Source organism: Pteropus medius, unplaced genomic scaffold, assembly GCF_902729225.1.
Source record: "Pteropus medius unplaced genomic scaffold, Ma_sr-lr_union100, whole genome shotgun sequence".
Classification (NCBI taxonomy): Eukaryota; Metazoa; Chordata; class Mammalia; order Chiroptera; family Pteropodidae; genus Pteropus; species Pteropus medius.
The window spans coordinates 1-22,276 of record NW_024340914.1 but is presented as its reverse complement, the minus strand read 5'-3'; the positions used below and the strand labels follow the sequence as shown (position 1 = coordinate 22,276).

Below are 22,276 nucleotides of genomic sequence, written 5' to 3'. Positions count from 1 at the left end.
TGTCTTTCCTCTTTTTTTGTTAGTGACTCTAGCTAGGAGTTTGTCAGTTTTACGGATCTTTTCCAATAACACGCTCTATGTTGAGTTAATTTTTTTATTTGTCATTTTGTCGTCAATTTCATTCAATTTTTCTGTAATTTTTATTGTTTCTGCTGTGTTTGGGCTTCATTAGTTCTTCTTTTTGTAGTTCTTTGAGATGTAATGTTATGTTGTTTATTTGGGATTTTTCTTGTTTCTTGAGATAGCCGTATAATGATGTAAACTTTCCTCTTTTTCCCACTTTTGCTGTTCCCCAAAACTTTTGATATGTTGTATGTTCATTCTCATTAGTTTTTGTTTCTTTTTATCTCTCTACTTATTTCTTCTTTGATCCATTCATTCATTAGTATCATGTTGTTTATTCTCCGCATATTTATGATATTTCATGCTTTTTGTTTTGCATTTCCTCTCCGGTTTCAAAGCATTGTTATTGGAGAATATGTTTGGTAGGATTTCAGTTTTCTTAAATTCATCGATGCTAATTTTGTGTTCCAACATGTGGTCTATCCTTGAGAATGTTCCGTGTGCACTAGAGGTTATACTAGGTAATTTATAATCTGGTGATTTGGGATAAAAGGCTCTCTAATGTCAATTATGTCCAATAGGTCTAATGTGTCATTGCAGGCTGATACTTCCTTATTACTTTTCTATTTCAGCAATCTATCCATAGCTGTCGATGGGTTATTTCAGTCTTGTACTATCGTTCGTTTTTGTCAGTTTTTCCCTTTTATTCCACTAGTAGTTGATTTACATTATTTTGGACTCCCTGATTGGGAGCATATATATTGATAAGTGTTATGTCTTCTTGATGTATTGTCCCCTTTATCACTATGAAATACCTTTTTTCTTTGAAGTCTGTTTTGTCAGATATGAGAATGGCTACTCCCGCTTTTCTCTGGATGCCATTTGCTTGGAGTATCGTTTTCTGCCCTTTCACTTTGAGTCTGTATTTATCCTTGAGTGAGATGTATCTCAGGAAGGCAGCATATGGTTGGATTTTGTTTTTTGATCCAGTCTGCAACTCTTTCCCTTTTTTTGTGTGTCTGTGCATTCTGTCCATTTTCATTTACATTTTATCTTTTGCTTTCTAGTAGCTAGGTGTCCCCATTGTTTCTTTGCCCTTGTGTTTCAGTCTGTTATTTTAGTTTGGTGGTTGCTATGATTTTTTTTCCCCTCTCTTCCCTCTTTCTTTATGTTGTAGGTCTCAGTTCTGGATTTCTTTGTGCGTGTGTCATCACCATTAAGTTTATGTAAAAAAATATTTCGTATGTACGCTAGCCCTTTTTCTTCTGTGTTTGTCTTATCTCTATTTCCCTTTGCTAGTCGGACATTTACCCCCTCCTTTTTTCTCTTTTGGTTGTCAAAAATTATCCGTATTTATGTTCTGAGTTCATTTTGGAGTTGGAGTAGTTCTTCTCTTTTTAAAGTGTTTTTACAACTTTAACCATTATATAATATTTAAGTATATAATACCCTTTTCTGAGTAAGGGTTTCAATTTCCTGCTTCTGTTTGTCTGTTAGTCGTCTTACTCATAGTTTTGTATTTTTTTGTCTGCTTCAGGTAGAATAACCCCCTTCAGCATTTACTGGAATGCAGGCCTTGTGCTAGAAAATTCCTTCAGCTTCTGTATATTTGAAAATGTCTCTTATTTCTCCTCATATCCAAAGGATAACTCTGCAAGATAAATGATTCTTGGGTGGTAACTTTTCTCTTTCAATAGTTTGAATATTTGATTCCACTGCCTCCTAGCTTTTAAAGCTTCCTCTTAGAAATCTGATGATAATCTAATTGGATTTCCTTTATGAGTTACTGTCTTCTTTTCCCTGGCCGCCTTGAGAATTCTTTATTTATCATTAGTATCTGACAGTTTTAATATAACGTGCCTTGGAGAAGCCTTTTTGGATTGAGATAATTAGGTGTTGTGCTAGCTTCTCGGATTCGAGGATCCAGTTCTTTCCATAGGATTAGGAAATTCTCACCGACTATTTATTTGAATAGGCTCTCTGTTCCATTCTCTCTTCTCCTTCTGGTGTATCCATTATTCTTATATTGCTCTCTCTCTCTCTCTTTTTTTTTTTTTTTTTAGTTGAGGCAACCATTGGTTGACCTCACAGATTGCAAGGACCTTGTCAGCTTACAGTCTTTTATTTTTTATTTTTTTATACCTACAACACCTGATCTTCCCAGGTGGTCTCCCATCCAAGTACTAACCAGGCCTGACCCTGCTTAGCTTCCGAGATCAGATGGGATCAGGTTTGTTCAGGGTGGCATGGCAATAGGCTCTTTCTTAAGGAGTTAGTTCTTGTAATGTTCTTTCATTTGTTTTTTCACTCTTAAATCTCTCTCTTCATCCATCTGAGTCATTTACAAGTTTCTGTCTTTGATATCACTAAGTTTTTCCTCCATTTGATCAGCTCTATTTCCTAAGCTCCTATATCATTCTTCATCTCTTTTATTGAGTTCTTCAGCTCCAGAATTTCTATTTGGTTCTTTTTTAGAGTTTCACTCTCTTTGGTAAAGTATTCCTTTTGTCCACTGATTTTACTTCTGAGTTCATTAAACTACCTGACTTTTCTTACATCTTTTTGAGTTTTCTCAGAACTGCAGTCTTGAATTCTGTCATTTAAATCATATGTTTCTATGTCTCTAGGTTTACTTTCTGTAGCTATTGCATTGTCGTCAGAGTGCCTTGTTACTTTGATTTTTCATGGTATTTGATGAACTATTTCTGTTACTAGGCATTTATGGGAATGAACTCTTCTTTTTCAAAGTTTTGTTATTATTAAGAGTGATGTTTCTTCAGCAGGTGGATAAGAAGAGTTTTTTCTTCTGTTTTCCAGTAGGTGGCGCTTGAAGGAGCGCATGCCTCCTGCACTGCCCAGGCCTGCTCATCTCTGCTCAATGAAAAATGCCCTTTCTTCCCTGGGGAGGAGGGTGCCGCTTCTGTCTCAGGGCTCCACCCCTGTGGGAGAATGTGATTGGTGATGTGGTTATGAATCCCTGAGGTCCTGGCGCGTCGCCAGTAGACAGACACAGTGTTGCACTTCCTGAGATATCCCAGTGGTTCCTGCTGGCTAGAGGGAGTGTGGAGGGTGGGAGGGGGGAAAAGGATGTCCAGAGAGGTAGTTGGTGTGATTGTGGCTTTGTTCTCCTCCCAGTAATGTCGACTGCCAGGCCTCAGCTACATCTCCTCTGTATCTCTACCCTTATCATTGAGATTAGCTGCAGTGCGTTTCTGCCACTCAAAAGAAGTTTCTCCAATACTCGGGCTGTAGATACTGGGGTTTGAGCTTCACACTTGCTGTTACATTACTTTCTGGGGTTCGTTGCTAGCTATGGGAGAGTTGGGGGAGGTGACCAGGCTCCGTGGCTTTGTGTTCTGCCTGGCAGTGGCAGCTGCTAGAGCACAGCTATCGCACTTCTGTATTCTGGCCTCTGCCCCATAGATCACTGGGTTCAGCCTTAGTATATGCTGATCATTCAGGCAGGAATGCTCCAGGCTACAGAGAGTGCATGCAGCAACCTGATTCCCTGATTCCTTCCCTCTCACCGAGCCCTTCAGTGAGCTCTGGAGTACGCCCAGGACACCCGTCTCACTCTTCTTTCCTCCTTCCGTGTTTGCCCCAGATTTGTCCACCTTCAGATGTTTCCGTGGGCCGATCTCTCAGAAACGTTTGTGTGTTAGGCTGGGAATCCTTTGTTAGATTATAGCTGTTCGACTTGTAGGTTGAAAGAGAGAGCTCAAGGGGACCCCTCATTCCACCATACTTCTGATGTCACATTTTTTTTTTTTGACTGCACACTTTCACATTTATTTTTCTGATCCAGGTCTAAGAAGCAAAAAAGAAATAAAACATAGAAAATAAAACGTGGAAAGTAGCACCATGTTGCTCCTTGGATTTTGAGGTTCCTAGTTAGTCTTCCTTAGTCTTTTCACCCTTTAGAGTATTTTTATGTTTGTTTTTATATATACTTTCCAGAAATTTTAGTTGTAATTAGGATGAGAAATAAGGAAAGTATGTCTATTCCATCTTCTGGGAACCAGACATCTACAATTTTTTTTTTAACCTAAATGTCCTTTATAAGCAATAGATGCTTTTCTTTTCTGCCATTATTTGCTTAATTTCTTTTAATGTAATTATTTCATTCATCTCATTAATATTTCTTCATTTTCAAGCTTGTACCAAGTACAGGTGATGTGCCTGAGTTAAATTATTGAGGGAAAGCTTAGTAGAAAAACAGCAAGGATATATGGAGGATAATAGAGAAAATCAGTATTGTGGTTATTTGTTATTCAGTAATAACAAGTAGAATATTATGTATTTATTATTGTTATGTTTAGTAGTTGCTCAAGGGATGTATATTTGAGTTCTTTACTTTTCATACTCTCAGTGGAATTAGATAGTATCACTTCCTGTAACTGTAACCTCCCTCACTACACTATAATTCTCTTTATGCTACCTTTCGTTTGTGTTCTTGTTCTGTAGTTTATATCAATAATATCATTTGCCATTTTTCCTTTCAAGTGTCAGATGTCTCTCAGATAAACAATAGAAAGCATTAGTTTTTTATATTTATCCACTCGTTTGCCTTATCTAGTGTTCTTCACAACTTCTTGTAGCCCTGTAGTTCGTGGTTTCCATCAGTCGTCATTTCCCTTTGGCCTGAAGAACTTCCTTGTTGAATTGTGTCGCTCAAACAAGTCCTAACTCCTGGTACTTTGGAATGTGACCTTCTTTGGAAATAAGATCTTTACAGATGTAGTCAAGATGAGGTCATTAAGTTTGGCCCTAATTGGTTGTGACTGATGTCCTTCTATGCATATCTGTGTCTATGTCCCAAGGAGATATTTGGACACAGACACAGATATGCATAGAGGGAAGAGTATGCGAAGATACACCCAGAGCGAATGCCATATGAAGATGGAGGATTTGGAAAAATGCATGTGTAAGCAAAGGAATGCCAAAGGTTGCTGCTGGGAAACCACTAGAAGCTAGGAAGAGGCCAGAAAGGATTCCCCTATAGGTTTTAGAGGGTGCACGGCCATGTCTTCAGCTTGGTTTCAGACTTCCAACTTCCAAAACTGTGAGACAAGAAATTTCTTTTATAATTTTTTAAAGCAATCCAGTATATGGAATTGTTTTTATGGTAACCATTGGAAAGTTATACATTCCTTAAATAGTACTTGTATCCAGTTAGGCCAATGACAAATTGTCTCAGATTTACTTATGTAGATACGTCTTACTCACTCTCAGTTTAGAAGAGTAATTTGTTGAATCTAAAATTCTGGTTTGAAAGTTTTATCTTTTCATTTATAATTGAAACAGGATGCTCTATTTTCTCAGATTCTCTATGGATTTTGTGGAGAAGGCCATAAACGTTTAAATCATCATTCCCAGATAGGTAATATATGTATTTCTTGAAACTTTTGGTGGATATCCATTTATTCAGTTCATTAAAATGTTTTGCATTTTATATGTATTTCAAATATAGTTTACTAATGAAATAAAAAACTTGTTGTATTGTAAACAAAAATCATCCCATTTATTTAAAAAAATTACTTTTGATAAATAGCAAAAAAACTGAAATGAGAAAAAAAGGGTGCATGAAAAGTACCATAAGCAAAATAGAACCAGTTTTTCTTATAATATACAAATGTCTTCGCTGTTTATATACAAATGAAAATAATATCAGCACAAAAGTAGAATATCAAAAATGTTTTAATTGTTTCTGATCTGATGCTAATGTTCATCAGGATGTGATAGTATATGAGGGCGCAAAAATCTTTTTTCCCCCACAGCTTTATTTAGATGTAATAGACAAATAGCTCATCATTTTTACATTGTACAATTCAATGAGGTTTTCTTAATTATAGTTGACATACAATAATATATTAGTTCCAGGTGTAGAGCATAGTGATTAGAGATCTGTATAACTCAAAAAGCGATCACTGCACTAAATCTAGTATCTCTCTTCTCCCGTATATGTGTATTACAACACTGTTAATTATTTTCCTTATGCTACACTTTATATCTCCATGAGTACTTCGTATATGTCCTTTTGTATTTCTTAATCCCTTTGCCCTTTTTCATCATCTTCCTAACCGCCCTCTTGTGTATTAGCTCTCAAAATACTCTCTGTAGCTATGAGTTTGTTTCTATTTTTTGTTTTGGTTGTTCTTGATTTTGTCCTTTAGAATCCACATGTCCATGAAATCATGTGATATTTGTCTTTCTCTATCTGACTTATTTCATTCAGTGCAATTCCCTCTAGGTCCGTGAAAGGAATATCTTTTTCCATCCCCTTCCTTTTAGTCTGTGTGTGCAATTTAATCAAGTCAGTCTCATGTAGGCAGCATATATAGGGGTCTTGTTTTCTTATCCATTCAGCCACTCTATCTTTTCATTGGAGTACTTAATTCTTTTCCATTTGAGATACATGTTGATAGGAATGTAGTTATTACCATTCTTTCTTCATGGTTTTGATACATGTTTTTTCTTCTTAAAGAAGTCTCTCCAAGATTTCTTGTAATACTAGCTTGGTGTTGATGAATTATTTTAGCTTATTTTTGTCTGGGAAGCTCTTTATCTGTCTTTCGACTCTCAATGATCGCTTTGCTGGATAAAGTATTCATGGTTATAGAGCCTGGGTTTTCATCACTCTGAATATTTTGTGCCAAGCCCTTCTGGCCTGCAAAGTTTCTGTTGAGAAATCAGCTGCCAGTCTTATGGGTGCTCCCTTGTAGGTAACTGCTTTTCTCTTGCTGCTTTTAAGATTCTCTCTTTGTATTTAACCTTTGCTGTTTTAATTATGTTATGTCTTGGTGTGGGTTTCTTTGGGTTCCTTTTTTGGGAGACTCTGAGCTTCCTGGGGTTGTATGTCTATTTCCTTCACCAGGTGAGGGAAATTTTCCATCATTATTTCTTCAAATAGGTTTTCAACTTCTTGTTCTCCCTGTTTTCCTTCAGCTACCCCTATGACACAGATGCTTTTACATTTACTTTTGTCCCATAGGCTCCTTAAATTATTATATGCTTGGCTGCTTTCTTCTTGCCATTTTGACTGGGCGTCCTTTGCACCCCCATCCTCTATATCGGTGTTTCAGTCCTCTTCCTCCTCCACTTTGTTGATTCCCTCTAATATACTCATCATGTCATATAATGTATTCTTCATTTCTGACTAGTTCCCTTTTATAATTTCCATTTCTATTTTTATGTTTTTATCTCTTTGTTAAAATTCTCACTGAGTTCATTAACTCTTCCCTACATTCATTGAACATCTCTATAACCAGCCTTTTGAACTCTGCATCTGTTAGATTGCTTGACTCCGTTTTTGGCTGCCTTCCTGTATCTGTTTCTACGTACTAAGCAAAGTTCCTAAGTCTCTCGGTCTTATTAGCATGGCTTTGTGTAGTAGGTGTCCAGTGGCACAGTCCTGAGAGGAGTTCAGCTGCAGTCTACACTTAGACCCGGCCTGTGCCCCTCTGGGGCCACCTGTTAAGATTCTGCAAGCAATCCACAGATGCGAGGTCAGCTGCCACCAGTGGGGGTCTTGGAGCCACTCGGCACGGAGCACGAGACTCCCCAAGGACACACCTGGATGTGGCTTGGGTGGGTCCATGAGTTGTGGGAGGCAGAGTTTCAGGGAATCTTTTGGGCTGAGCGACCGCTTTTATCCAATTTGATGAGGTTTCAGCTATGGCAGCACTGTGTCCACACACTGGGAGCGGGGAGGGCTCAATGGAGGAACAAAGGATACTGCCAGCACTTCTGCCCGTGAGAGAGCTTCGACTCCAGCCCTCGCTTCAACAACTCAATGTCCCCCTGTAAGTCCCTGGGTCCCCCCGACCAGCCGTCTTGAAGGTGATACTTAGAGTGAGTCTGTCACTGTGACGTCCGGTTGCAGACACAGACTCTTTAAGAGGAAAGACTGCAGCTACCGCAGCCTCTGTCCCACTCACCGCTGGGGACCTGGCAGCCTCTGATCTTTGCCCCCTCCTACCTTCTATCTTTGCAGGGGGATTCTTATTTTTCTCTCTAGTTGTAGGGCTCTGTTCATCTAGACCTCAGGTGACTTAGCTTACTTTTGGCTCCATGTTTCCGTTACAACTACATGTGGTCACAATAGGGGATGAACAGAGCTTCTGTCATCTACTCCATTTTTCCTGGTCTCCCAGGCAAAATCTCTTGATAGATTTAAGGCAACAGGTTTAGAGAAGAGTTAGAAGAGAAAAATAAGAAAAATATAAACAAAATTTGAGAAGAAAATAAATTAATGGCGAGTGTTTTATAAGGGGCTAACCTCAAATTAGTCAATGAGATAATTAAACTAGAGGCAATATGTAAAATTGTCATGAAGAATGCTCGTTTTATTTTTCCACCAGAATTAAATTTCAGGAGTATGGTAAAGGGCCTCTGTTTCCATGATAGCAGAAAAATTGATAGCAGTAATCAGAGTTAAAACACTCTCAAATACCATCTGATCCATATATGGAAAAAGCCTCAAAAATATAACCTGGTCATGTAGGGTTTTTGTGTCATTTCTTATGTGTATGTAAAGTAACATTTTTTTTCATTTTAGGAACAGTTTCTATTTTTTAGTCGTTTTTATTTTAGTAATTTTTAAATTTTATGAACATTTATTAGTAAACGTTTACTATTAGAAAATGCTGATGTTTAACAGAATGGAATCCAGCAGTTTTGCCAAATTTAGTATTTAATTCTAATGCAGTGTCTATAGAATGCTTTTATGTAATCTGGAAATATAAACATGCAATCTGTGATAAAAAGTGATTTAGTATCTTCTAGTCTAATTGTTATGCTTTTTAAAATTTAAAACTTTTTTTTTTTTTTAATTTATTGAATAGAACTGGTGATGGTAGATGCTTCCTTGTCTCTTTTCTGTTTTCAGGGGAGGTTTTCAATATTTTGCTACCAGCTATGATGTTGGCTACAGGTTTTTTATTTTTAAAAAAATCTTATCATGACTAGATGTTAAATTTGGTTTTATTTTATTTCTCTGTTGTGATAGCGACGTGCTTGTTGCTCTTTCTTTCGTTAACGTCATTTGGTCCCAAAACTTTGCTCCCACCGTAATGCATTCTTCAGTTAACCCAATTTGTCACGGGGTATTATAGTTGAAATAGCTTAGAGTTTTGTTTGTCAAACTTAAGTTTTATTTTGGGAGGATATCTATGCCTTTCATGAGGGATGTATACTATTAAATTTCCATTGTTTTAATATTCTTTTCATTTTGATGTAAAGTCATTTAATAAGGATCTCGTAAATCTTTTCCAGGAAATATTTGTAGTGAAATCTGGTATGTGTCCTATGGGCTGGTGAGTCCACCAGAAATGTTACTCAGGTGCCTAGCTTTTCAGCTAAACCTTTCTGCTTAGGATCCTAGGTTTTCAATCTTCTCATTTGAGGAAGGATATTCCCATGGGGAGAAAGGCTACCAGATTTGGTTCTCACCCCCTTTGCTGGTCTTTTCCCTGAGATTTAGTCTTTGCAGTGCTTGATTATTTGGGTTTGTATCTTCAAACAGATGTCTTATATTTTTCCATATTTCAGTTTTTCTTAGTAGAATATTTGGCCTGAAAAGTCTGGTCTGCTATTACTAGAAGAAGGTATCTTCAGAAACACTATTTTGAAATGTTTTAATTTGTATATATATTGCTTCTTATATATCCAGTTAATGCAGTTTGTAAATTAAGAATATAAGCAATTTAAATTAAATGTTCAAAATAGAAAGGGATAACTGTGCATTCATTTGCAGATACGAAAAATAATACAGAGATCCCTGTGTACCTTTTAGTTATTTCCAGCCAATTTTAACATCTTCCAAGAGGAAAGTAAAATTTCTCAGTCAGGACGTTCACATCAATACAGTCAAGATATAGATATCATTTCCATCACCACAAAGATTCCTTATATTTTAGTTAAAGGCAAACCCATCTCCCTCATCCCCTCCTGTCCTTGAATTCTGGCAACCACTAATCTGTTCTTCATTTCTAAAATTTTTCATTTCAAGATCGTTATGTAAATGCAGTCATAGTACATGTGACCTTTGCGATTGGCTCATTTCAGAACATGTAATTGTCTGTAGAATCATCGAAGTCATTGTTTCCATCAGTTGTTTATTCCATTTTCTTTTTGAGTAATATTTCACAGTGTGGATGTACCATATTTTGTTCAACGATTCACACTTTGGTTTTTAATGTATTTTTTTATTTTTTGTTAAAAGTTATTGGAGTGACATTTACAAAATCAAATAAGTTTCAAGTATATCATTCAACAGTAAGTCGTATGTATTTTGCATTGTGTGTTCACCACCCAGAGTTACATTTCCTTTCATCACCCGATATTTGACTCTTTTACATCTCTCTACTTCCTCTCTTTCCTTCTTCCCTCTGGTAACCACTAATCCTCTGCCCATGTCCATGTCTCTGTTTGTTTGTCATGTTTGTTTGTTGTTTTCAGTTTCATATTTCACATATGAGTGATATCAAGTGGCTCTAACCTTTTCTGAGTTATTTCACTTAGCATGATTATCTCAAGATCCATCCATCAGCCATTCACTCTTTGAAGACTATATGGTTGTTTCTAGTTTTTGGCTAATACTGATAAATCTACCATAAACATTCGTGTATGGGTTACTGCGTGAATGGTATCTTCATTTCTCTTGGATTAATATCTGAGAGTGCATTTACTATATCATATATTTCCAAGCTCAGTTTTTTAAGAACCTGCCTGTTTTCCAGCATGACTGCAATATTTTACATTTCCACAAGCATTTTTTAAGTGGTCCAGTTTTCCTCTATCTCATCAGCATTTGTTTATGTCATTATTTTTTTATTTTAGTCATTCTTTTCTGTGTAAAGATGTCTCACTGCGGTTTTAATTTGCATTTACCCGATGGCTATAATGTTGAACATTTTTTCATGTGCTTATTTGCCATCTTCACATGCTCCTTAGTGAAATTTTTGTTCATATCTTTTGCTCATTTTCAAATCACATTGTTTATTTTATATTGCTACTTTAAGAGTTCTTTATATATTCTAGATACTAGTTCTGTATTGGCCCTATGGCTTGAAAATATTTTCTCCAAATCTGTAACTTGTCTGTTTATACTCTTAACTGACGATGCAACTTTTTAAATAGGAAAATCTTTAAATAATATGGAGTCTAAAGTATCAAAATTTTTCCTTTATGGGTCAAATTTTGGTGTCAAGTTTAAGGACACTCCTTAGACCTAGGCCCAAAGATTTATTGCCGCTATTTTGAAAAAAAAAAAAATATGATTCATTACAAGCTCATTTTTGTATAAGTTGTTAGGTTTTAGATTCAGGTTTACATTTTTGTGTATGGTTATCCAATTGCTCTAGCACCATTTGTTGAAAAGTTTGTTCTTTTCTCCATGAAATTGCTTTTCCAGCTTTATAAAAAATGTGTTGGCCATACCGGTATGGGGCCGTTTTTGAGTTCTCTTTCTATTGTGTGAGACTGTGTGTCTGTCTTTCCAACAATATCACACTGTTGTGGTTACTGTAGCTGGAAAATATGCCTTGAAATTGGGTAGAGTGATTCTTCCAAGTTCATTCTTCTTTTTAAAAATAGTTTTTATTCTGTGTCCTTTGTCCTATCATATACATACTAGAACAATTTTGTCTGTATCTTTAAAAAACTTTGTTGTAATTTTATTAGGAATAGGATTAAACTAATATATCAGTTTGTGGAGATTGAAATGTTTATTTTACTATGTTGAGTCTTGCAATACATGAATATGGTACATTTCTCCATATCTTTATATCTTAAATTTCTTTGATCAGTTTTTGTAGTTTTAGCATATAAAACTAGGGATTGCCATTTGAATTCTTTATTCTTCATGTTCTACTTAGAGTTGTGTCATCTCCTATAATATACAATAGTATTGTGCTTTGGCAAAATGTATTTAAATACAAAATGCGTTATATAAACATAACACGTATCAGAAACAATTAAGTACCAAGTAATATATAGAACATAAGTGCAACAAGTATTTATGAGCCTGTCTGTCACCAATTTATATATCACCTATCTATATATCTATCTAGTGTGTTTGTGTGCTTCATGTACTGTAATTTTGGTGAACAATAATTATGAATGATAGAAGAATAATAAAAGTGAAATTAGTAACATCCATCAAAGGATATACAAAAAAATTCATAGAAATGGACAGTTACCTCTAAAGTGTACTTTAAATTTAGTATAAGTGTGTTCTAGTTACAGTAAGTAGAGTATTACCTATATATTTTTGTGTTATGTTTGGTGCTTACTCAAGGGATTGGTCTTTGAATTTTTGACTTCTTGTGGTGTACCTAGTTGTATCCGATATCATTCTTTCCAAATGTAACCTGTTGTGTGTTATGTGCTGTTGAGTCAGCGCGGACTCCTGGGAACCCTGTGAATGAGTGATGTGCATTATGTCCTGTCCCCGACAGCCCTGCTCAGCTCCTGTGGACTCATGCCTATGACTTCAGTTATGGAGCAGTCCATCTGATATTCTGTCTTCATTTTTCCTTCTGCCTTCTATTTTCTCCCCATTATTATCTTTTCCAAAGAACCCTGCCTTCTCATGATGTGCCTGAAGTGGGACAGTTTCAGTTTTATCATTTTTGCCTCCGGCGATGTTTCTGGCTTAATTTGCTCTAGGACTCACCTTTTGTAAGCTTACAAGAGGAAATTTGCATTTATTCTCCCATTAAAGAATCAATTTTTTTTCAAAGAAATTATAGAAATGTTAGCCTTTTATAATTATCCACGTGTTTTCTCTATTCACTGCTCTTCATTTGTATGTATACATCTTAGTTTCCATCATATGTCATTTCCCTACAGCCTGAAGAACTTTCTTTAGCATCACTTGTATTACAGGTTGATCAGCGATGAACTATCTCAGATTTGGTTATATGGCTGTGTCTATTTCACTCTCATTTGGAAGGATAATTTTGCTTGCTATAGAATGTGAGATGGGAGTTCTCTTTTTTTCCTTCCTTGGTGCTTGATACTGTCCTATTTTCTTTGGTGGGTCTTGGATACTGTAGAGAAGGCAGTTACCATTTAAATCATCATTCCCTGGTACATAATGTATTTTTAAGTCTTTGATTTTTTTGGTGGATATATGTTTGTTCAATTCATTAATATATTTCATATTTTATATAGACGTCCAATGTAGAGTTTATTAATAGTATTTCAAAAACTTAAGCTATTTTATCATTAAAATTATTCTCCTTACGTAAGAAAATAGCTTATTTAATTGACAAGAGCAGACAAACCCCCCAAAGGAAAAAGCTGTATGAAAAGCACTAAAATAGCATAATTTCTTAATGAAATTTTAAAAATATCGGCATAAAGATATACAATTAAAACAAACACATTCACAAGCAAAATGTTAAAAATGTTTGTTTTTACAATTTCTCTTCTAATGCTTATGTTGACCTGGATGTGATAGTGTATGAGGAAAGCCAAAAATCTCTTGAAGAATAATGATGTGAGATAGATATGTATTTAATATAATAGTTTTGGTATTCAAGTAATTATTAAATGATAGACTACTTAACAAATGGAATTAGTAATTTGCATCCCAGGATATAAAGAAAATAAAAATAAATGGTCCATTAGTATATTAACATGCTTAATACTTAATGAATGTAAACCTTTTAAATACCAAGATATCCTTATTTATCTCGATAGTGCGTTATTGAAGAAATATGAAATGGTGCTGGGTTTTTGGAATATAATTTGTCATTTTTTGTTAAATTTTAAATACAAAATATTTTGCACAGTAATTTTCCTTCCAGGACTGTATCTGACAAAGGTGCTCACACACGCACATTAAGATACAGTACAAGAAAGGCAAAACAAATGCCACTGAATTGTTCACTTTAAAGTGGTTTATTTTATGTTACATGAACTTCACGTCAATTTTATGAAAGTAAGAAAAGGAGGGAAAAAGGCAAAACAGCTTTTAAAAAACTTATGCTGTTCCTATACTGTTTTACTTTGCAGCTTTTAGAATCTCTCATTGAAATTGTTACAGAATTCATCTCCAAGATTTATTGCTAGTATAAAGAAAGCACGTTGTAATTTACTTACAGACGTATGTACAAATATGTAAATATATGATTCACTTCAATACATGTGCATATTTTTATATACACTTCATTGCCAATCATTATCACCTCTTATAGGGATATGTATTGGCATTCTTTCTTTGAAAATTTTACACTGAACATATGCCAAATGTGTATGCATTTAAAGATGTAAATAAAAACAAATAGTCACATGATGACCTATTACTAATAGTTGTTTTGAAAGATCTGTGCTGTCTTTTCTTCTAAGTCGTACAGAATAGCATTACAAGCTAGGCTTATAGACAGATTTAGAAAAGAGTTAGAAAGAGTTAGAGGCAAAATACAATGAAAATATTTTAAAAATAAATGTAAAGAAACTAATTTCACTATGAACCACTTAAGAGAAGCTGCACTCTAGTTAGTGAGATCATTAAACTACAGTCCATAAGTAAAATTACCACAAATAATGTTCTATTTTATTGTTCCACTGGGATTAAATGTCACGTGTATTGCAAATTTTATCTTCTGTACTGGAGCTTCTGTTACCATGATATCATAAAAATGACAAAAATATTCAGGATTATAACACTCTAGTTTTATTTGATAAATATATAGAAAAGCCTCAAAATATGACCTCATCATGTGGTATTTGTGCCATTTCTTATGATAGGTATAAAAATTTATTAAGATTTGATATTCTTAGAAAAATCTGTTCATGTTAAACTGAATGCAATCTAGCAAATTTGCTAAATACTCTAAGCAATTCTAATATATCACCTACAGGTTGCTTTCAGTCTGTCAACATAATCGTGCTCTTGAATAAAGTTTTTCCATTTCCTCCTTTCAAGTCTTTATAGAGGTTTTCTTTTTCTTGCATTGTTGCCCTGGATAGGACCTCTATAAAATGTTGATTAGAATTAGTGATATTAGGCATCCTTTTCTCAGTCCTCACCTCTAGGTGAAAATTCTCAATATTCCAATTCCAATCATGATATTCTTCCATTCTCTAAGTTATTTTTCATCACACGTGAACAGCAAATTTTGTCAAATCATTTTTCTGCCTATTGGGATAAGACATGATCTTTTCCTTTGTTAAAATCGTTTGACTTCTGAATATTGAATCTACGATAATTTATTCTTGGCTTAAACCAAAATTGTTCATGCTGCATTATATATTTGATGTATTTTAGGGTTCTGCTCGTCAAAAAGTTTTGCTGCCATTGTTGTATGTTACGAGGGATATAAACCTAAGATAATATCCTTCATAGTTCTATGTAAAGTTTATACAGATCCAATAAAAAGATTTGGAGAGTGCTTTTACTCTTTCTCTTCTGTGGAAGAGGGTGTACCAGGTTAATTTCTCTTTCTCAGTTATATGGTAAAGTTCATGGCTTAAAGCACTAGGCATGGAAATCATTTGTAGGAAGTTTCGTTAGACAAAATTGACTTGATAGATAAAGGACTATTAATGTTTCCCAAGATCAATGGACATATGCGTGTTTCTTTTTGAATTTGTCATTTTGTGTAATTTCTAATATATCAGAATGAATTTCCTTATTATGTATATGTTTCCAGGATATGTGGTATTATGCTCTCTACATGCTTGGTATTGATTATTTGAGCCTACTTTCATTCTTAATATGTCTTTCCTAGTGGTCTTTACTCCTTGAAGTTCTCAGTTTCTTTTTTTCTTTTTCTTTTTTCTTTTTTAGGCGAGGCAACCCTTGGTTGACCTCACAGATTAACTAAGCATTGTGCTTTAATAAATTATTTCTAAAATGGTAAGAACAGTAGAGTCCAGTTAAAGAATCTATGCAAATCTGAGGAAATTATTCTAATGGTTTTGAATGTATCCGCCTCTTGTTTAAAGGAGGCACACTTGTTAATAAATGGGTATTTTTATGGAAACTCACCTTGAGAGAATAGCATAGTGTCACACTCTGTTGTGCCATTCTTTCTCCATAAACTTGGGAAAATCACTTTGCTTCTCTTCTCTGACCTTAGTGTCTTTTTCTTAAACGTGTGATGCAAAACTTCTTAAGTGCTTAAATTCTGTGGGATCTATATGCTCCAGTCCATGGCACAAACACCAGCGTAATCACAATACCCCATACCGATGGTAACATTGAAATGTTCAGCAAATTATATACCCCACCTTCTATATAAGCATGCCATTTAAAAATAATCCTAAAAATGAAAAATCTCCCCATGGTTTAAAAGATTGATTCTGGAATACTAGGCTATAGAAAAGTCAATAGGTTATCAGATACCCAAATACTCTAAAATAATAGAATCATATGTCAGCTATTAACATATAAAGTGTAGCTGTCATCAGCCATCAGCCTATCTTTAATTTTCCAGTAGAATGTCTCCACCAAGGTACTATACAGCTTCTCCATGAACTTCAGTGGCAGGCAACCACCAATTTTCAGAACTGTCCTTAACAGTCACCAGTAGGTTTTCCCTTCTTCCTATTTAACCGGGATCTAACTTTCTATTAATTCTCCTCATTAGCCCCAAAACATTTTTTACTTATGCCTTTACAGAACATACTGAATTCCTGGAAATGCTGGGCTTTGACTTGGGTTCGCATCGAATGAGATTGCATGTGCTTCAAAGTGGGAAGTGTTGGTCACCTGAAAATAACGGCTCTTCCATTTAATAAGCTTTGGACACCATTCAAATTGTTCATATCTTCATTAATTCCTATCGATAATTTTTCACAGTTTGCCGTGCAAAGAGCTTGCACAATTTTTATTAAAATTATACCTAGGAGTTTGGTGATCTTGGAGGTTGTCGTAAATGGTATTTATAATCAATTTAATCTTCTAATTATTTGTTGCTGGCATTTGGAATTACAGTTACCATTGATGTTTTATTATGCATCCAACAATCTTGCTAAATTCACTTATCAATTCTAATATATAATATGTAGATTGATTTTAGGTAGTCTAGAAACATACTCTTTAAGCATGTGAATAATGGCAGTTGCATTTTTTCCTTTCTCACCCTTATATCTTTTTTCTCTTTTTCGTGTATTGTTGTCCTACATAAATATTGAAGTGAAATGATGATAGGAATCCTTTTCTCATTCCTAATCTCAGGGGAAGATTGAAATATTTCAGGCCTTATTATAATAGTAACTGCGGTCTTATGAATTTTTTAAAATAATCCTAAGTGGATGGTAAGTTATATTATTTTTTTGTATCTATTATAATAATTACACTATTTAGTTCCTTTGTTTTATTGAAATACTTTGATTTAAAAGTTAATCCACCAAGAATTTATTCCTGGGTACAACCTAGTGTGTTCATGGTGTTTCAGATTTGATGTAACTTTGGATTCAGTTTGTTAAACATACTTTACTTTTCTTTTTTTTGCATTTGGCCACGATTTCTTTTTCTATGTGATATCCTCAGTTTGGTGTAAAGTTTTTATAACATTCTTTAAATATTTGGAGGGGTTGCCTACTACTTTTATTCTCTGTAATGTCTTATGTAAGATTGGTGTTATTTTTTTTTCTTAATTATACAAGGCAATTTACCAATTCAATCACCAGAGCATGGGATTTGCTTATAGAAGATTTTTCATTATAGATTCAACTTATTTACTAAACATAGGACTGTGTAGATTTCCGTTTCACTTTTTGTTAAGTTGGGTTTTATATTTCATATAATTTCATTTTTATTGGAATGCAATTGCTTATATTTTGTCTTTGTTTCTAAATTCTTCAATGACATTTCTCACATATATAATGCATTTCTTCCATTACCGATGAATGAATTTTTTAATCTTAATGCAATGTCACTCTTTATCTCCAGTTATCCTCCTTTCCTGGAAGTCTAATTTGTTTATCATTAATTTACTCTTCTCAGTTTTTTTATGCTTAATTTTGCATGGTGTATCATTTTTCTGTACTGTTACTTTCAACCTTACAATATCTTTCATTTTAAATTGCTCTTCATATAACCAGCATATAATTGGGACTTGCTTTTTTTCTAGTCTGAAAAACTTTACATTTTAATTGGAAAGTATAGACTTTATAAAGTTAGTATTTTATGAATATGGATTGATGTACAGTTGTCCATTTTTTCCTTCCTTTTCTGTTTTCCCCATCTCTTTTTATTTCTCTGTTCTTTTTGTGCTTGCTTTTGTTTTTTATTGAGTAATTTTTGCCATTCAATTTAAATTCCTGTCTTGGATTTTTATCTTCGGCAATTTAAACACATGCCACAAGGTTTTGACACTCCCTTGCTTCAAGAGTTGGAGTTCATGGCCCTTCCCAGGATTCTGGACAGTTGCCACATATGTTTTGACACTTTTGCTTCAAGAGATGCCCTTTATGGCCCCTCCCAGGTTTATGGGCCTACCTCGGTGACTCTCTTGTAACCAATAGCGTGCAGCAGTTTGGTTGCTTTGTGAGCTCATAGGCTGAAATGTCAATCAGCTGCCATTACCAACGACCAACAGTGGAGGGCGCCATCTTGGCCCGCCATCTTTGACTCTTGTTTTCCGTTGGTTTTGTATGCAGCACGGGCTGTTAGCCATGTAATTTACAGTTTATCGACCAAAAAGTTGTCTCAGGTTTGTTTATGTAGCTATGTCTTATTTAACTCTCAGTTTGGAAGCTTAATTTTGATGGATGTAGAATTCTGGGTTGACAGTTTTATATTATCTTTCAGCATCGGAAGGATTCTTCATTTTCTCTGGTTCTCTGTGGATTCCATTGAGAGGGCAGCCATCTTATAAATCATTTTTTCTGGGATAGGTAATATATCTTTATTTTTCAGATGTTTTCACTTGGTATATGTTTGTTGATTTTACTTGTATTCTTTTTATTTTATATAGATGCCTAATATGTAGTTAAATAATATTTCAAAAATTTCAAAACCTATATTGTTAATAGAAATTATTCCATTTATCTAAAGAAAAGTATTTGATTGACAGTAGCAAGAAAACAGCAAAAGCAAATCTCCCATAGGAAACTATATTTTATTTTTAACTCTTATTTAATACACACGTACAAATTATACACAAAATAAAATAATTTAAGTACATTCCCAAGTAAAAATATCAAAATTGCTTTTATAATTGCTTATCTGTTGCTAATGTTGACATGCACGAGAAAATGTATGAAAAGAAATTAAATTCCTTTATAAAGAATCATGAAGTGACTCGTATTACCTACAGTAAAATACTTGCATTGGCAAGTCATATTGTATATCTGAAGCTATTTATGTAAATATAGTCTATCATGGGAGTTGATTCAGTAACAGGCAATACATAGAAGATAAGGGAAAGTAACAAGTACATGCATACATATAGTTTTACTGTATAAAATTTTTGTTCTAAATTAAAAAGTGATAAACTAACAAACGGAATAGTAAAATACAACAGTTTACACAAAATAAGCATGAATTGTCCATAATTATATTGAATGTGCTTAATAATTAGTACAAATTAAAGGAAAAACAAAATTCTCTTTATCGTGATAACAAATTATTGAGGAATTATAAAGCGGTACTGGTCTTTTAGAAATTAATTTGGCATTTTTACCAACTTTTTTACATACTCTAAAATAATTTGACTTGAGGACTATATCACAATTGAGCATAAATGTATGGTTACATAATTGGCAAAGGAACTATTTTTTAATGAATTATATTGTGTTCATTTTATGGATATTATGTAACTATACAGTCAATCAGGTATATCTTGTATACTTATACATAATATTTCCATGATGTATTGCTAATAAAGGAAAAAGGTAATTAAAATTTTAAATGTGTGCGTATATAAATATATTCTTTATGTAAATGCATAGTTATGTATATATCTGTTTCTGTGCACACTTTATTGATATTCTTGGATATTTCTGAAATGAAATATGCATTGCATTTTTTTTGAAAATTTTTGCAGTGAGCAAAATTTGCTAGCAGTAGTAAAAGAAAATTAAATAGTTATATGATGGTATATCACTAATGATCGTTTTCTGAACCTCTACTTACATGATTTTCCCTCTTACGGTAGTACAGAATAGGTAAGAAGTCATGCTGAAAACATTGACTGATTTGAGATCAGCTTTTTTAAAGTGTGTCATAATAAATTATTTCCCCATAAAACTTATGATTTTATTTCTCTCGTTTCTAAAATGAGATCATTAAATAGGGATCGTAGGTAACATTGTCACAAATAATGCTCTTTTTGTTGTTCCCCTGGCATTCAATGGCAAGTGTATTGTAAAGTTTCTAATCTTTTATGATCTCTATTAGCATAATATCATTAAAAATGACAATATCAGAGTTATCATGACTCTCGAAATTTATCCGAAAGCTGCATAGAAAATGCCTTAACCACATATCCTTGTCCTGTGGAGTTTTTGTGCTATTTCTTATGATGTATATGAAAAGGTTATTGCTATTCTCAGAGAAATGTGTTTATGTTTAACTGTATCCAACAACCTTGATAAATCAGTTCTAATGCTTTACCTATAAGTTGCTTTTAGATAGTATGGAGACATAATTATGTGATCTGTGAATAAGACGTGTTCATTTAGTCATGTCCAATCTTTATGCTTGATTTCTCTTCTTTTTCTTTATTTCATTATCGTCCTGACTAAATTTTCCCTAAAATGTTGATTACAAGTGGTGTTAGTAGACATCCTTGTTTCTAGTTTGATCTCAAGGAAAAGTTTTTCAATATTTCACCAGTAAATATATATGCTGCAGCTTTCTAAGGTTTTTTTTTTTAAATCATAGGTAGTTAATTAAATCAAATATGTTTTCTCTACCGACTGCCATAGTGACATGATTTCATTCCTCTGTTTTTCAAGGGAGTTTTACTTGAAAGTGTTAAACCAACAGGAGTCCATTCTTGTATTAATTTGTTTCTTGTGTATTACATAGTTGAATTATCTTTGGATTCTGTTAGTCAAACATAAGGTTTTCACTTACTTTACTTTTTTGGTGTTTGTCATGAGGCATAAAAAACTTTGATTTTCCTTTCATGCAATGATATCATTTTGATATCAAGTTTCTAGGGGTCTCATAAAACATTTTGGCAAGGGTTTTTTGCTGTTTCTCTTTCGTGGAAGAGGTTGTTCAAGATTGGTGTTATTTATTTCTCAGTTATATGAGAAACATCAGGATATCAGGATATGGAATTCAGGTTTTGGAAGGTTTTTCTATACAGTTGCAGTTTATTAAATAGATAGAGAATCCTTGAGATTTCCTAGTTTAACTCTCTTGTTATTTAAGAAAACATTTATCATTTCATAAATTTGAAATTCATTGCCATATATTTCCTTATAACAGAATGTATGTGTCTCAGGAACCTAAAGATCATCCCCTCTATAATCCTGCTATTCATAGTGTGTGTCTTCTTCATCCCCTTGATCAGTATTGCCAGGGGTTTATCATATTTTTATCATTTAAATAAAAAAGTCTTGGATTTGTCACTTATTTATGTTTTCATAATCGGCGTTAATTTTTCATGTTCAAAATTTCAGTTTTAAATTCCTTCTTTATATTCTCATTTTGTGAAGTGTATTTTCAAATCTTAAATTTTTAGGCTATCCTCTTTTGCATCAGTGCTCTAAATTTTCCTTTAGACACATATTTTGATGCATCCCACATAATTTTTAACAACTTAATTGAATTTACTTGATTTAAAAGGAACTGCACGACTTAAAAGTAAACAAAATATATTTTGATACATGTGTGCATTTATGTGTGCATGCGTGTGTTTGTGAAACCTTCACCACACTCAAGATAGCTAATGAAGGTATTCATCCTTCTCCCTAGATTTGGATTTCTCCCTCGTTATCCTGCTCAAGCACTCCCCACTTTCCCCTGCTAGGGACATTCTTATATGAGTCTTTGCGTGGACATATAATTTCATCTTTATTGGATAAACTCCGAGGAATAGAATGACTGGATTATGTGAGAGGTGTATTTTAAAGTTGTGTTAGAATGTGTCGAAATGTTTTGCAACTATACCATTTTACATCTAACAGTGTGAGTCATAGTTGCTTTAGATTCCTGGGGGCACTGGTTATGGTCAGTGTTTTTAATTGTAGCTCTTTCAATGGGTTTGCAGTGGTATGTTTTTATTGTGTGCTAGATTCT

The 22,276-nt window shown here is 34.0% G+C and overlaps 1 pseudogene; it reads right to left on the bottom strand.

The window, feature by feature from the left end:
* Positions 1–2,202: 2,202 nt before the first annotated feature.
* LOC120592200 (uncharacterized) lies at positions 2,203–2,321 on the bottom strand (annotated as a pseudogene).
* Between the last annotated feature and the right edge of the window lie 19,955 nt (positions 2,322–22,276).